The sequence below is a fragment of the Drosophila obscura genome, unplaced genomic scaffold (assembly GCF_018151105.1).
Source record: "Drosophila obscura isolate BZ-5 IFL unplaced genomic scaffold, ASM1815110v1 contig_179, whole genome shotgun sequence".
Classification (NCBI taxonomy): Eukaryota; Metazoa; Arthropoda; class Insecta; order Diptera; family Drosophilidae; genus Drosophila; species Drosophila obscura.
This window is the reverse complement of record NW_024542766.1, coordinates 6730642-6748544: the sequence shown is the minus strand read 5'-3', so window position 1 is coordinate 6748544 and position 17903 is coordinate 6730642. Positions and strand designations below refer to the sequence as shown.

At 40.1% G+C, this 17903-nt stretch overlaps 1 protein-coding gene across 1 annotated transcript in view; it reads left to right on the top strand.

The window, feature by feature from the left end:
- The window catches only part of LOC111076301 (neuroguidin), a 58116-nt gene that overhangs the window by 35494 nt on the left and 4719 nt on the right, over positions 1–17903 (top strand). The gene's annotated exons all lie outside the window — the stretch shown is intronic.

The following is a 17903-nucleotide window of genomic DNA, read 5'->3' as shown; positions in this document are numbered from 1 at the left end:
TAATTCCTTCCTCAGCCCACCACATTGCCCATTCCCCATTTTCAATTAAAATATTATGCAATTTTTAATTTATATTTTTAATTAATTAAAATACACTAAAAAACAATACAGCCCCCCAACCGGTAGTACGGTATATAAAAATTCATTTAAAATACTTTTTTGCTTACGGGCAGAAAAAATATATGGTTTTTTTTTGTTGTTGTTCCGGTTCTGTTTACTGTAAAAAAAAACACCTTCCATGACCCCCGTACGCCCCTCAGCCATTCTATATATGGGATATGGGATGTTCCCCCCTGTCCGCACTTTATATGGGATATACCCCTTATCCCCATTCTGTACCACACCCGTTCAACATATATGGAATATCCTCCCAATGCCCCAGTCTTTATGGAATATCGCCGGGATCCCGTTCCTACACCTCCCCCTACCATATCCTCCTGCTCCCTTTGGCGGACGCTATGCGTGACAACGTCGCCTGCTTATTACGTACTTCACCCTCCAACCTCCACTGTCACACACAGCACTCCACTTCCACTCCCCTTTTTAAAAATTAAACAGAAAAAATACAAATAAAAGCAGAAAAAAAAGGGACAAAAAAAAGCTTTGCAGATAAAACACAATTCGCATATGCAACGGCAACGCCAGCAACAGTCCACGGGCCACCTGCAAACCGGACACTTGCCAATGGGCGGAGACCAACCCCAAAAAGGAATCTCCGGATACGGACAACAAAAAATACAAAAAAAAAAAAGAATACAAAAATACAGAAACAGAAAAAATATATATATGAGAAACAGTGAAAAATGTATATACACACGCCCACTGCAAACAAGGTTGCACAGGGGGCGGTGATAGGGTGGAGCAGGGGACAAAAAAAAAAATGTAGGCAAAAAAAAATATTAAAAAAACGAGAAATCTGAAAAAAATTGGATGGAGAGTAAATGGAAGGCAAATGGTAAACGGGGAATGTGGGAAAGTGGAGGAGGAGGAGGAGGAGGAGGAGAGGGTAACAATATGGAGATGGAGAATGGGGTTGTAAAAATTATATTAAAAATGCACTGTCCGAAAAAAGGGCGTAACACAAGCGTAGACACACACACGCACAAACACACATGCACGTGTCCGCTGAAAAAAAAAGTAATAATAAAAGTTGAATTTATTTTTTTATGCTGCATTGGGGTTGGGCCGTCATGGCGTTGATATGTGTACACCTCTTCATGCTCCGTATATATCATATATGGGATGATATATATCTACATATTACTTACATATTAAAACATTTTAACGGCACGGCACAAACCAAAAGCAGAAACGCAGCCCAAACCCGAAGCCCAAACCAAATGTCCCGTTGTCGAAAAATATGCAAGCAAATGAGTGGGTGGGTAGCGGGAAGGTTGGCGGGTTGGTGAGGGGTATACCCAGAGAGTAAATAAACCAAATGAAATCGCAAACAAACGACGACGACACTCTCATTAAGGAAATAAAAACCCCAAAAAAAAAAATAAAATCTGTGGATAGAGAATTAAAATCTGTAGCCTTGATTAACCCAAAATGAGAGCATTAGGCGGGCGAAATGGTGGTTAGAAAATGTCCAGTTACGAGAGGGGGAAAAACAAAATCATAGCATACACAAGGGGGCTAAGCACGTGGGGGTTTGAAGAAAGAAAAAAAGATTAAGGCATCGGTAGAGTTAGTTGGAAAGAGAAAGTTATGAAAAGATTGTAGCTAGTGCGCAACAAAATGATAGCTGGTAGCGGGTGAGCTGAGATGATAAAAAGAAGAGAGAAATGGGCTTTATGGAGCGATTTCAAAATATATTCGCTGTGCCAATATTTTGTTTCCACATCCATCATTCAGTCAAAATCAAACAGCTTATTCAGTACAAATCTACGACTACACTGTTATATTGAACCATTACGGATTTCCACTAATCGCGGCCAACTCCTATTTTTAACAAATTTAACAGATTTATATGAATTCAATGTGTCTATTCATTTCCCTGAACATTTTTAACAAAGATCCTAGTGAAAACAATATATTAGAAAGCTGTATAGAACTACAAAGACGGGAAATGCAACCAGAAAGAGAAAAGGAAATAGCAAAAAGCATCTAGCAAAATAAAGCGAGGGGCATGCAACACAAACCACCCAGTGGAATGCATAAATATAATATGATTGCGCAAACAAAAACAAAATCCAATTTTTGTAGCCATTTGAGCTTGTCATTTGTACAGCGGAATATTCTTTTGTTCTCTATATATATATTTTTTTTTATTTTCTGTTCCGCTGTGCTCTGCTCGCGGCAACATTCTATTCCCGCCTCTCTATTGTACGGCCTTCCTCCATCTCTCTTTCTCTCACTCTCAGACTTTCGGGGGGGCCGTGCATAATCCTGTATGCGAATCCCGCTGCCTGCTTTCCAGATAAACCAGAAAAACAAGGCATACACTCCATTCAAAAAATAGAAAAACATTTCAGCTGGGTTTTTCTTTGTATTTCTTATAAATATTTGATTGGCCATGCAGACGATCTAGAGCTCAAACGAAATCTATGGAAATATAGATTGAAAAAAAGGAAAAGAAACTTGTTGCCAAATAAAACTAGAAATAGAATATAGAAAATATCAAAAGAATGTATTTGGGAAGCTTAAAAAAATACAATAAATATGCTTTGAAATTCGTTTTAAATCTTTACTCAGTGCCCGCCCGCCTAAGTACTAAAATTAATCTGTGGCTAAAGCTTGAAGAATTTTCACTAATACAATAAGTTTTTTACGCCTTAAAAATATAAGCGTATGAAATAAATATCCTTGACATAAAATATGCTATAATCTATGTCAATTAAATGTAAGAAATACCATTTAAAATATGGCAAAAATTCGAATTCGAATATCAATTTCCTTTTCAACCTCTTAAACCTCTATCAAAAACCACTTAATCCGCTTCAATCTGAAGCTTATATGTGCTCACTATAATCTCATGCTATCATTTCGTGGGCAATTCAATGCAATCGCCACGCTCGTCCGCTGCTGTCTGAAGCACTTCCTTCCCCACGCTTCAAGTGACCGCCAATTGAGGCTTAGACCAGACAAATCCATCAAGACAAGAGAGCGGACAATCCACCAGATGCTTTCTACTGCCTGCTTTCCTGCCAACGCAATGGGCATGAAAATGTGTCCTGCTGCTGCTGCTGCTGCTGCTGCTGCTGCTGGTTGGTGGCGCGATGAAACCTGAACACAAAAACCAAAAAAAGAAAAGAACAAAAAAAAAGCGAGTCAACGTTTGACATTAAACAGCGACAACATTTTCGCTTTGCATGCAAAATGCCGGGACACACACAAAGGGACCCCCACAGGATGAACGACAGGCAGCAGCCGGCGGTGGCGGCGGAGGCAACGGAGGAGGCGTCTCATAAAGCAACTGACAACCGCATTGGCGACTCCACCTCGCTTACAGGGACATCCTTGCCTGTCCTCCTGCCACACCGCTAACGACCCGCGCGCTAAAACGTCAGCCAGACAGCAGCAGGGGCAGCAGCAGTGGCAGCAGCAGGGGCAGAAGCAGCGCGACGGCAAACGATGGCGGAAATAGAGCAAAAGTTTCCCCCCACCCGAAACAAAAACGTCAAAAACGTTGGCGGTGGCAACATAAAAAAAAAAGACACACAAGCTACTTGAGCTTGAACCGGCGACGCTTTTGCCACATCCCATGGCGCCTCATTGCCTCCCCCCCACACCCCACAGCCCGTTCTACATTGCCTTGCCATTTTCTGGTATTTTTTGCCGCGACCAGGCCAGGCATGTGGCTGACGGGTTAAGGCGGGACTGTTGACCACCACACTTGGCCAAGTGGATGGCTATGCGATGGCGCGCGCGAATGCTATGGCTATGGCTATGGTGGTCGTTCGGTCGGTCGTCTTTTCTATTGTTTGCTAGGATGATTGTGTGTCCTGGCAGACCCATGCCTCCTTGTGTCCAGTGCAGTATAGTCCCCCATCCTTTTGGATAATGGCAATGATTTTGACGTCTGTTTAGTTGGCCCTTTGGCTTGCCCTGAACTCCAACTCGAAGGCTTGCATCCACTCCACGCCATCGCGAAGGCTGCTTGGGACTCGCACTCCAACGCGAAGGCTGCCAGTCCTCTGCACCATCGCGAAGTTTGCTTGGGCCCTGCAGGCTTTGGGGCGGGGACTTCAATCCAAATCGCAAAGCGCCATGTCCTCCAGCTCCACCGCGAAGGCTAATGGCTATTTGAGTGTGTGTGTGCGTGTGTGTTTGTGGATTGGGATATACCTTCCAGGGAATCGCAACTTCCTCTGCGGCGGGGATATGCAGCCGTCGTGCGTCTGTCGCCTCGATGCGTGGCGTTTTTGTTTTGGGAAAACTGCGGAAGCGTCTTTTAATCAGCGCTTCGTGGCAATGAAAACTGACAGGTGCTGCAGCAACAACACAGCCTTTGGGCAGGATGAGGCGACATCTAATGTCTGGCGACAGGTGAAAATCCCCCCATACCAATTGCTGGCATTGGGATATGTCAAACGTGAGGGCTAAGCGAGAGAGAGAGAGATTTCAATCAGAAATAGAAGGATTGGGCGGTGCTAAAGGTGTCTGATTGAAGAAGCGATTGAATATAACAGGAAGTAGAGTCAATATTGATGTAAGATAAAAGGATACACGGCTGCTTATTGCCATAATCTTTTAAGCGTATTTGCTCTGTATTTTAGCTGCATAAAAATCGGCACTTTTGAGTGATTTTTAAGCATTCAAAACACTTTAAAACACTCATTCCACTCCTTCCATCCATGCAAATGCATTCATGTGAATATTTCGCGTCTGCTTCGTCCCTCTAAACAAACGAATGGGGATATGGAATAAAATCGTATCTATGCGGATTTCCTTTTATTCCCTTTTCCAACATACATGTATGTGTATGAAGGAGGAGTAGGAGGTGGAGTGGGTGGGAGTAACATCTCGTGGACCATTTGCTTATGCCTTTTTGCCATTGTTTGCGCTACACTTCAACGCACTTTCGTCATTGATCCGAAGAGAAAAAGAGCAGAGGCATGCAACCAGCGCAGAGAGCAGGGGATGGCTCTCTATGTGCCCCCAAAGCCGACTCTACCCTCCAATCAAAAGCAAAAAAAAAAAAACAAAAATGGAGCCCCCAACAGCCACAGAGCAAAGTTTTATTTTTTTTCCTGCATTTTATTTTTTCATCTTTTATTGAATTTGCTTTTGCTGTCGCTCTCACTCATTCGCCTTCTCTCTCTCTCTCTCTCTGTTGACCAGACCTATGGGACAGAGAGTGGAGTGAAATGGCGACCTCCTGCCACCGATTTTGTTGCATTATGCTGGGACATACGTTTTGAAATTCCATTCCTGCGTAGGGATTTTTTTTTGCTTTGCTTTTTGCTTTTGCTACCATTACTCATATGAATGTGTGTGTGGGGGGCGCATCGTACTCGTATTCATAGAGGGAGTAACGGAAGACTGATGGGAGTAACGGGAGACTGATGCCAGAGAGGTTTTTGCAAAGGCGGGGCGGGGGGCACGTATATGTTGCCAGGTTGCCCCACGGTACACGGAGCTGGGCAGGGGATACGGCGCTAAGCTTTGACTTGGGATTTGCATTTTTTACGCGCCGAACGACCATCCTGCCTCCAACCTTCTATCGCATCCCATGTGACGGACATCGGACGAGGCGGGGCTGAAGCACGTGGTGGCGAGGCGGGGAATGGGTTTCGTTTCCACTTTTGCTGATGTTGTGATTCTTTTTTCGTACCCTATATATAACACGGGGCTGTGAATATTAGACCAATGTCAGAGTAGAAAAGAAACGATTAGTTGTCAGATGAATGTTTTATATTTTATTTTTTTTATTTATATTTTATTTTTTTATAATATAATATTAATATAATAATATTTAATATATAATATATATATAATAATATTTAATATATAATATAATATATAATAATATTTAATATATAATATAATATATAATAATTTTATTATAATATTATCTAAATATATAATATTTTTTATAAAAATAAAATTATCAAACCATTTTTTTGTTCCACTTAGAACATAATAAATGATATAACATAAGAAAATTCCACATCTTTTGGGCACTTTTCGTGGGTTTCTAAATCCGTTTACCAATATATTGGGTTCAGAGATGGTTTCTAGTGCTTAGCAAGCGTTGAGGGCAAGGCCCATACACTTTGTGCAATGTTTCGACAGTTTACTTGATATTTATATTTATTCCGTTAATTTATTTCCATTTACATATATTTATATATATAGTTATACTATAACTAATACAAAATTATAATACGAAAAAACTTCTTTCCATTGCATACCTTGTGGTAGTCTATTTTATCCTTAAACTTTTATGTTTTTTAAACCAAAACTCTCTCCAATTTACTCCTTACTACCATAATTAATGAGTATCACCTTTGTCTACTCCTACTTGCTCTATTTCCTTACTGTTGACGTTTTTTGTTATGGGTTATCCTGCTTCGTTTTTTTTCCATAATTCTTTGGGACGCAAAGTCCCTCTCTATCTAATTCTCTCTCTCCCTCGCTGTCCATCTCTTTTTCATTTGCCTTCCTTGTCCTGTTTTGGGATAAAAATCCATTTCATCATCAGGGTTTCCGCTGTTCGCTGCCCTTACCCCGCCCCCCCTCTTGCCTGCCATAACTCTGACTCCACCTCTGATGCTGCTGCTGCTGCTTTTGTCTGATCGCGTTGAAATTGTAATGAGATTTTCTGTTTTGGGGTACTACTCTTTTTTTTTTCCATGTGTTGATATATATTTATATTCTATTATTTTTTTTTTGTTTCCTTCTGTTTTTTTTTTTTTTTTGTTTGGAAGGGTTGCCAGCAATTTTACGGTAATATGCTTTCATACATGCGATGTTTGGGGGGTCGAGTACGATGTCTATTTAATTTATGAAATTTATATCTGCAACTCGCATCGTTTGGTCGCTTCATTCTTTCCACGTGGCACTGTACCCCTTCCGCCGCGTACTCCCCGTGTACGGTTTGCGGTTGTCAAGCTGTGGCAATGTGGAAAATGCATTCCTCGCTCGCTTCTCTGCTCTGCTCTGCTCTTCTCATTCATTCATCACTCGAAACTAAGTTGGCATTTTCCCTGTCTCTAGCTGTCTATCTCCACCCTTCCTTGGCCTTATGCTCATATCCCCTTTTTGTACCATTTTTCGGTGCGGGTTTTTTAATAGATTAGACGCATACTTTTCGTGGGACTGTTTGGGATTTGGCGCTGGTTTTTCTTCACTTCATAAACGAGACTTTTGGGGGGCACACGGATCCCGTCCATACATATGCGTGAGTGGATTTGGCGGGGATTTCATTGTGAGATTGGGAGAATCCTGAGGGTTTTTGTCTGCCACAAATGAATGGGATATTCCTGCTGTTAAGAAGGTTAAGCGGTGGATAGCAGCGTCTAGGTTATTGCGTTAATTGTGTTTTTGAATGGGAAACTGAAGGGTTTGGGTGGCTATTTAATTAGTGGCTTGATGTTGATATTAATACGAATCCATCAAATGTTGCAAAGGATATTGTGCTATGAAGTGTAGCATAATTATATATGTAGGTTTTAGCGGATATTAAATCTTTCTTCTCATTGTTTGATTACGATTATTATTTTTTCTGTATTAATGTTTGTTAATTAAAAGGTTTATAAACGATTTTTCTGCGCTTTCAAAATCCCATATATTGATTGAATTGCATTTCGGTATCAACTCTGGTATCCTATCGGTGTAAATTAAGGCGAATTGGTAGCACTGTTGAACCAACTAGCAGTGCTGCCAGCTTACACATAGAAATTCAAATTATTCTTGCTTATACCATTGTTGTACTCCTGCTTCTATTGTCTTTAGTTTCCTTGTTATTTTTTCAGGACTACGTACTGAAAAGTGTATGATAAATTTTATCGACTTTTAGCTAATATATATCTAGTACCGTTAGTACCAATTCAAGTAAAATATACATACAATTTTTAATCAATTTTTGCTGTACTATCCCAACTTTATTTGCCTTAATTAATATTCCAATTGCATACGAAACTCAAACCAACAACAGGGTTGATTGTAAAAATAACTAAAAGCTTTGCCAGAAAAAAAAACTATCTATATTTTGTGCAATCGTATTGCTGCCTGTATATGGTATATATCTATATATATATTTTTTAGCGCAAATGAAGTGCCGCGCGTCTACCTGACTTTTCTATCTCTCTGTAGAGAGCCCCAACTCCACAAAACCCCACAAAACCCCCACCATATATGTATACAGCGGGAGAATATATGTATACATATTCGCGTTGATTTTTCCATTGGGTGTGTCCATATTTTTGCAAACGTCGAACAAAAATTATTTATAAAATACACCAAAAAACACAATTGTGTACATACCATACGAAATACATATATAAAACCTTTGCTCTCTCTATCTACCTATCTCCTCTCTCTCTCTCTCTCTTTTGCTATAACAATGCAACAACAAAAGGGGAGTACGAGGTGTACAGTGAAACTCCACATAAATTTACGTGCCAATAAAATAAACAAGCGCCGAGTTTTTGGTGATTTTTGCGAGTGGAAATAACAGCGCGAGAAAAATGGAAAATTTGGGATGAGTAAAGGGAACAGCACACGAGGCTTTTTGCCATTTATACAATGTACACACACACACACACATAGATAAAGGAAACAAACACAGAGAGAGAGAGAGAGAGAACTCCTCCTGTTCTCTTCTGTTTCTCCATGCATGCATAAATCGCGCGAATTTTTAACGTTGATTGTAGTACAGAAACAAAAATAACCGTGTGGCGGCGACACAGGGCTAAAGGAGTGAGTGAGTGAGTGAGAGTGGGTTAAGAGGGAGTGAAAGAGGGTACCAGCCACACACACACACACACACACACAGACATTGTCACAACAAATGCCATCCGCGAATTTTATATAAATTTTAAATACAATTTGCTATTGAGCCTCCCCTTCGAAAAACAACATCAGAAATACATGACTCCACCCCCCCATCTGGAGTTGGGAACCGGCTGGTTTGGATATCGCGGGAAAGGAGTTGGGAACCAGCAGGATATCGCGGGGGAAAGAGTTAGACAGTCCTCTATGCATGATAGGTGGTGCGGACGGTGGAGTATTGTTGCAAAAGTGGAATATGTCTGGGGGGAGGTGGACAAACTGTCGCGTAATTGGAAATTGTGTATTGGTTTGAGAGAGAAATACGGTTAGAATAGGTATTTTATTGGGGAAATATGCCTTACAGAAACTGCAATAAAAACACAAACAGATTAACGATAATAGCTAATATTGGAATACATTCACATTTATGTGAAGTATTTTCAGTAGGAATTTGCTTAGATTTTAGGAAAGGGGAAAGCCATTCAATTTTTACATTTTTTATTGAAATGTTTAATAGTGTGATGCTAATGCAGTTTAACTATTATTAATTAAAAATACTGTAGTATCTACAAAGAACGTTTTGGTACACGAGTTGTGACTGTACTGTATCTACCAATTCGACGATGATGGCGATCGTTTATTCAAATTTTACTTCCCATAATAGTTAGCAGATAATTGTTAATTAATTTAAATAAATAAAAATAAACGTCTTCATAGCTTATTGTTTTGGAGGCTGCATAATAGTTCATGCTCCATGACACTTCCAACTTCATTTTTATTTTTATTTAGTGATATGGTATTAATTAATATTTGTGCTAATATTTAGTTGTTGCTATAAATTATAATTTTTTGTACATTTTTTTTTGTTACAATTTTATATTTTTCTAAAATATATTATTATTTAATAAATTTTTGTATTATTTGATAAATTATATTATTATTTATTTATTATCTAAAATTTGTTCTTTTATTTATTAAGTATTTCCGTACCCTCAAAATATTTTGAAGCACCCTAAAACCAGACGGCTTATTTTTTTAAAGCCACTTTTGTTCAGTTTTGGTTTCATTTAACGAAATGAGTTTCCAAAGAAAAGGGCAACAACCATTTGAAAAAAGAAAAACTACTTTTAACCAGATTAAGGCCTCTCCTCACTCTCTTTGCTCTGTGTAGCCTGTGAAGCTGAACTAAACTTGATTTAGTGATTAATTAGTGCCAGAAGAAGAGTCTCAATTTTCGTTTCGTATGAGGCATTTGTATGGGAATTCTCAATCACATATTGTCCCAATTCCATGGGACGCTGCCTTTTAAAGCCCCATAGCCCAAGCGGCAAGACAGGACCAGGACCCATGGACGTGGTGCTGGGTCCTGGGTCCCTATGCAACAATAACTAGCCCCAGCGCGTGGACAGAGGATATAGGCAGTGAATAACAGAGAGAGGATGAGGCAGAGAACGGGTCAGCATCATCATCAATTTGCAAAGGCCTCTCTGCCAGAAAAAAGAGATGGAAAATCATACAAGAAAGAGACAGACACACAACACACAGTGAGAGAGAGAGCAAGAGGGATAGAGAAAGAGAAATGGAGAATTGTAGCGTTGCCATTGAATGCGTTCTCCTTTCTCTACCTTTTGCCCTCCTGTGTCTCCTGTGTGTGTGTGTGTAGCAGCCGGACCACGTTCCATGCTGTCCAATTATGCCTCACACATGGAAATGCAACGTGCAGCAGCGTACCCCCCCATCGCCATCCTCCACTTGCCACCCAATCACTCGACGCGCTTGTTGTGCCCGCGAGGCTTTTGGCCAGAAGCGGCAAAGCGACACGACACGAAACCAGGCCCAGGGAGCGGCAGGCCAAACGACCAACGAACAAACGACACATGGCCGGTGGATAACTGCAGGATGTGGATGTGGATGGGAGTATGGCAGTGAGCAGAGAGTGCTGCTGCTGCTGATGCTGATGCTGCAGAGTGTTGTGGCAGGGAGTGGCTGCACCCCTTTTTCATGTGGGGGGGTCGCGAAACTCAACTCTGTTTCAATTTGCACCCACACACACACACACATACAGACGCAGCAATCACTCAGCCGACCGACCCACTCGCTACACCCAAAAACCCTGCACCAAGCCCTCCCACTTTTCTCTGCACCAAAAATACCCAAAACCCCCACTTTTCACTGCCTCAACCTACCCCACTTTTCCCTCCCTTAACCTCCCACTTTTCCCTCGCGCTCTCCGCCCTACACTTTTTTTTTTTTGATTCTCGCGAAACGCAGAATTTTGGGCGAAACCCTGGATGGATTGGGGGATACGTGTATAAGTGGCAGAGTAGGGAAAGAGACAGCCAGCATGTTGCTGGCTCTGTCATTTGCCAGGAGACGAGACGAGACTTCTGTTGTTGTTGTTGTTTCTTCTGTATGTTTGCTACCCTTTGATTACACAGGAGATATTATGATTTGGAAGAGAGACTTGTCAAATAGAAATTTAAAAATTGTTTGAGGCAAAAGGTGTCTCTGATCTGGAGAGCCAGCAACACTACACAAAAATACTAGAAAAACTTGAAGATATTTTTTTTGGATTGAATCTGTGCACAAAAACTTTTATTTTTGTTGTTTGAACTTTTCAAAGAGCGCTTAACAAGCTGAGATCTATAGATCGTATAAATATTTCACATTTTTGTCATACAAAAATATCTTAGATATCTTGTTTTATTTAATTACATGTCATATCATCATAACATTACAACTTCTCCAAAGGCTGAAGGTAAAGAAAGCCAAACAAAAGTTTTTCTTAATTGGTTGAATAAATATATCCCCTATAAACCATTATTCTTAGAGGGTATCTTAAAATTCGACTACCAAAACTATAATTCCCTCTTGTTGTTGCTGATCTGGCTGTTGTTTTCATTGCTGTGTGCGTTTTTGTTGAAACAATCGATTTATTTTCGGTTTCATTTCTGATTGGCAATATTTCATAGCAATGTCGTTTCTACCTCTTTTTTTTGTTTTGTTTTGTTTTTTTGGTTCGTGTCCGAAGGGGTTGGGCCTGGGCCACGTATCTGTGGGGGTAGGGGAGAATATGGGGGGATTTTCTATATATGATTCGGCGTCTGTTTGTTTGTTTGTTTGTGTGCATTGGATATTTGCATTTTTTAAATAATAACGGACAGCAGCAGCAGCCGGCCCGTCCGAGTGTGAGATGGAATATGGAATATGTGCGAGTAATGGAGGGGGAGAGGGAGCTATGTGGAGGGGTTAGATAGATTGGTTGATATAACAGCGGAATAGAATATTCGACTACAGATGGAAAATCCTGCCTATGGAATGATGCAAATGTCGAATGTCCTGCGACACTACGGGGGAAAAAAATGTTTCTATGTGAAAGCCATAAAGGGTGGAGACAAAAAAATGCAGAACTAGAATGAAGGCTTTAGGTATTAGATACAGACATACATTTTTTGTAAATCCATAAAATCCCTACTGTTTTTGTTGTTTTTGTTTCCCTTGGCGAGGGAATTTTTCAACCAGTAAGAAGTGTCATTTACCAGTGTTTAAATTATAACTAAAGACGGCAGAATCCGAGAAATTTTAGGCACCTTAGTTACGAATTATGATCCTTATTCGTTTCTTAGTATGAAAGAAAAGAAAAACAAATTAGGATTAAACCTTCCAAGAGCAGCAGAGTATTTCAGAATATTTAATTCTCAGCAACCTTGATGCTTTCCGTAGTAAGCATACGAAATTCGAAGAAATTCGTAAACTTAAATCTTCGTCTTTAAGGTATTTAGTTTATGTAAAAAAATAAATTTTATTGATAAATATTGATATTTTTAAATTAAAATAAATGCAATTAATTAAGAAAAAATAGCAAAAAATCCAATTAAAACAATTTCAATTTACTTTTCTCCCAAAATATATGTTTACTTCTCTGTTTTAAAATACACTCCCCCAAAAATATACTCATGTCCGTTTTTTATTAGATTTATTTATGAAATTATCACCAAACAGAAAGCGGCACAAAAAATGCTTCAGTTTTTTTTTGGGGCTGTGCCCTTCGTTTGCTCTTTTCATTTGTATACTCAACGAAGCTGGGTGCCGCCTGGTCTGGGGGTTTTGCAATGGAAATTGCTTTTCCAAACAGCGACATTTGTCCATTGACGCCTACGAAAATGGGTGCGTGTACGTCCAAGAGAGACAGAGGAGAGAGTGAGAGACAGAGTGTGGGTAGGTGTACTTCTAAAGAGTGTGGGAGTGTGGGACTGTGACACTTTGTTGCCTGTTTATGGGGCGGCAAAAAAAAGAGTACGAATAAATATCCAACGCTGACCACGCGTCGTATAAGCAACGTGTGAATGCTTCTGCTGGCCCTCCCCCCTGCACCTCTCACTCGCTTTCTCTTCTTTATAAGTACTTTACGAAAAAAAAATACCTCTGTTTGACTTGTTTCTGTTTCTGTCTCTGTGTCCGGAGTCCTGCGTTCCTGGCTATCATTCCTGTGTTCTAGCGGTGGATTCTGGCTATCATTCCTGTATTCTACGACAATTTCGCTTTGTACTGATTTTTTCTACGCGTAGAAGATACTACTGCTAAAAATTGTACTTCTGCTTCTGTGTTTGCCCTGTTCATCATGTCGTCTGCTTGTTATTTTGTTGTTTGCATCTTTTTGTGGCATACAACATGGATGGGATGGCGCAAAGCGCAGGGTATAATGAACGGGGCTCTCATTTAATTGGAGGCAAATCCGCTGAATGCAGCAAATAAAAGCAAAAAGCATGAATAAGAGATAGATAGTGTTTGAAGGGGATCTTCAGTAGTTCTTTAAAAGCTGTTCTCTTAAACAGAGTTTGGTTTAGAAAGCAAGTTTTTATGGTCTTAAAATATAAGTAAATTCTTTTAAAATATACCAAGATAATATTTTTCGATGATGCAAGAAGTATGGGGCTTAAACGAGGATTTATTAGGATTGTCTTTCTTGGGATAAAATAATCAACATCTGTCACTGATGTTTCCGTAGTATATTTTAGGATTTCCTTTAATTTACATAGGTTTAATAAAGATTTCCTTCATTTCTTTTTCGTTAATTGTTTATACATACTTTTATAGTTATAATTTTATATAACTGTTCTTCTCTCTTACCCTCAAACAATGAATAAATATTCCTCCCTAACTTTCCATTAATTTGACTATGAATCCCCCATGCAAGAGCCGCGGCAACATTGTTGCCACCAATCCAATTAGTCTGCCTCCTCCTCCAGGAGCTCCACCCCTTCCGCCCAATCGATTACCAACCGTAGCTCTGGCAAATTTTTGGCATTTTATATTTAATTTATTTTTTATTTTTTGGTTAGCCAATTATTTAAATAAATAATTGCTTTGCTGAATCGTTCTCTTTGGAATTTCCACTACTGCGGGAAAATGGCGAAATGCAGAAATGCGGAAATGGGGGAAAAATAAATAAAGCAATGAAATTGAAAATCGCCAAAATGCCAATTGAGGCGGCAAATGTTGATGTTTGTACGGTGCTCACTGCAGTATAAAATATGCAATTATTTATGGGGGAGTGTACAGTGTACATACGTAAGCATATAAGGTACATTATGTACTACACCTATCTGCTGCTGCTGCTGCTGCTGCATGGCAATGCACATACATTTATGGGGGTAGGGTTGGGAAAAATGGATAAAAGTGTCTGTCGCATTTGCATTGCGCGAACCGCAAAAGTTTCATTTCCATTTGTGTTGAAACCGCCAGAACGAACCCATTCCCACTCATTCCTATTGCTAACACACAAAAACCAATCCAATCCTCACTCGTGTGCCCATTCCTAACCCGCGGATCCAACAAAATCGCTGCTAACAACAACAAATAAAATGACATAAACAGCGTCAAATGTCAACCATTTTTGTCAGCGTGCTACATTTTTGGTGGTATGTTGTACCATCGCAATCAGGTGTTGTTCTGGTATGCCAATTCGCTTTGAAATGGTTTAGGGTTTGAAGATGTTTTAAGCGGCCTTATTCAAGTTCCACCAACGAATGAAAGTCCATTTGAAGTAGCAAAACTAGTGTAATACTCTTTTAAAAGCATGTTCAAATAAATGCAGCAAAATTGTAATCAAATAAATAAATGCACTGATTTCGTCCAGAAAGCGACACCATTTATTTTCAACTTGATTTCCCAATTATTTTCACCACCTCTTAAAGGTAGCATGAGGTGTTAATTATTCAAATTCCCTTTTGTATTATTTTAACGATGTCTGTACCAAGAAATTCATTCAATGTTTTGCTCGTTTTTACTCTTAAATTTCCCTATAAATACCCCTTTTTCCCATTAAAACTATTTTCTATTGAAAACTTCCTTTGAAATCGTTGCCCAGAACACCCGCACGTTTGCTGATGCTCGTTTTTGCTGTGGTTTCATTTTATTAGCGAGTGCCTGGAAGGGCTAGAAATACCCAAAAATACCCACTGGATGCCAGCGTCTAAAGCTTCACGCTCTATCCGGCCATAAACTCTAATCAATATTTCGGTTATTGGCAATGCAAAGACAGCATGCGGCAGCGGCAGCAGCAGCAACAGCAACAACAACTGCAACAAAGACAGAGACACGTACCACGAAACGTTGCATAAATTTTGATGTCCCCGGTCCTGTTTTTTTCTGTTGTGGAATGAGTGGAATTTTCGTACAACTAGCGCGAAGGGGGAGTGAATTCTGGAGAGAGCGGTGAGGGGGGAGGTATGTTCACTGCGGTTTCTGGTGTGTGCGCCAGCCCGGTCGCGTATTTCATCAGGCAGCCGCCAAACATTGTCGTTGGCCCTCGAAAAACTCCTTCACGGCCTGGTCATATTTCGAACTCACTTGCCGCCCCCTGCCTCGTTATTTACAGTGGGCACACCCCCATGTCAGGCCCCCCACATATCCACCCCATATTGTCGCTGGTTCGCTGGTTTAACGTTAATTTGCACAATTTTTGAGTTATGTCAATCGATTTCTAATGGGCGTCGTCCGCGTACGCGTCCACAGACACATAGTGGCTGGGGGGGAGTGGCTGTAGGATGGTTGCAGTGGGCGGAGCCGTTGTGGGTGGTGCAGCCCTCAATTTGTAGTTTTATAATTGAAACAAGTGATTCGTACGGTCTGCGTTGTCTCTCGCTCTCTGTGTGTGGAGGGAGTGGGAGTTGGGTGGCGCATCAAAATGGTTCAAAGTGTTTCCCAGTGATTTGGTATCTCGTATCTGTCTCTCAGGTGAGGGGGTGTATTTGTGTGTGTCTGTTCAGGGAATATTGTTGGGTTTTGTAGTCAGATGGTAATTAGTTTAAGTACATCTGATTTATAAAGAGTGAGTTGGATTAGCTGGCTAGAAAGAAATTTGGAGCTTCTAGACTTACAATTTTAAACAATATGAAATTAATAATTCTAGACTGTTTCTTAAAACTAGCTTCTGCAATTTAAAATTAATTAATTGAAAGTTGATCAACTATTTCTGCGAAAAGTCTAACATTTTTATGTATTTTCCACCCAAATGGTCCTTCTATTTGGATTCAGGTTTGCTGTACAAATACAAATTTGTATGTTCAACGAAGAAAGAGTGTTTTGAGAGTGGATTTTGTGTTGCTAAATGTTTTCTTTGCCCGAGAATTTAATTTTAGGACTCAAAGAATTGTTTATTTTCGGCAAAAACTGAATTAAATGATCTCTTACGGCAGTAATAAACTTTCTTTATTATTGTGGGAGTTTTAAATGAAATGAAATGTTAATGATTTGTTATAATCATAATAGGAATTATTCATTGGATTTCGTTAATATTTATATCCAATAAATGATTAAAATCACATCATCACAGTCCTGTAGAATTCTTCCGCATTAATCTTTGTAGCTGCTTTTTCCCAGAAGTCAAAGAACACTCATATGGAAATGATACCCTCCCTATAAACATAATATTATCACTGGACTATTTATATTCATTCTTCTAGTATTTCCCGCTCTCCTTATTCCCTGCACCTTCTATACGTATTCTAGCCCCTTCCTGCTTTGCTTTTAGTTCTTTCTACACTACTTATACTCCTTCCTCATCTTCCTTCCTACCTCTACTAATTATAGTCCCCTCTTATATAACCAGACCTTCAAACGAACTCTATGTATAGCGGCGTCGCCCGTCAAATATTATATACGCAATGTGAAATGTGAAAATGCCAATTTAAAATCAGCCCATAAATATGCAATGGATTTGCGCAATTATCAGAGGCACGCACATAAACCCCCTGCAAAAACACGCACACAAATTCACAACCATTATTCCCTACCCAGCCACACACACATGCACACGGCGCCCTCCACAGCACTCAAACACACCCATTTATTTATGACATTAATGCATAAAATAATATAAATATAAATTGGAAACCAAAAATGCTGCCCAATGATAATTTCAGACGAGACACAGCTGAAAACCACAGCAGCAGACGGCGAGGGGGTGAGAACTCTGAGGGGTAGAGGGCTCTATGGGTAGAAGGGAACTGTGTGGGTGGTTGGTTGGGGGGGAACAGCATCAGACGGCATCAAAAATGTTGTCATTAAATTCAGCGATTGGCGGTGCTTGGTGTGGGGTATATCCTTTTTTTTTTTTGGCTGGTGCTGCTGCAGAAATTGCATTTTATATTTTATTCATGATGCACATGGGCCGGGCCAAAAAGTGCAACAAAAAACATTTGGTTCGGCCATGCGAGTGCAAAGAGTGCGGAGAATATGCCCAGCCATTCAGCATATGGTACGAGAGTACATATGTATGTAGTATGTACATACCCCCAGGGGCCACCCACATGCCGCATCAGCAGCCGAAGCCACCATTTACCGCTACATTCGTAGCCCCCCCGCTCCCATCCATGCGTCCATCGATTCATTTCCACACCACCCATGAATGTATTCAATTGTTACGTTCCATTCCGTTCCGTTGCATTGTTGTTGTTGTA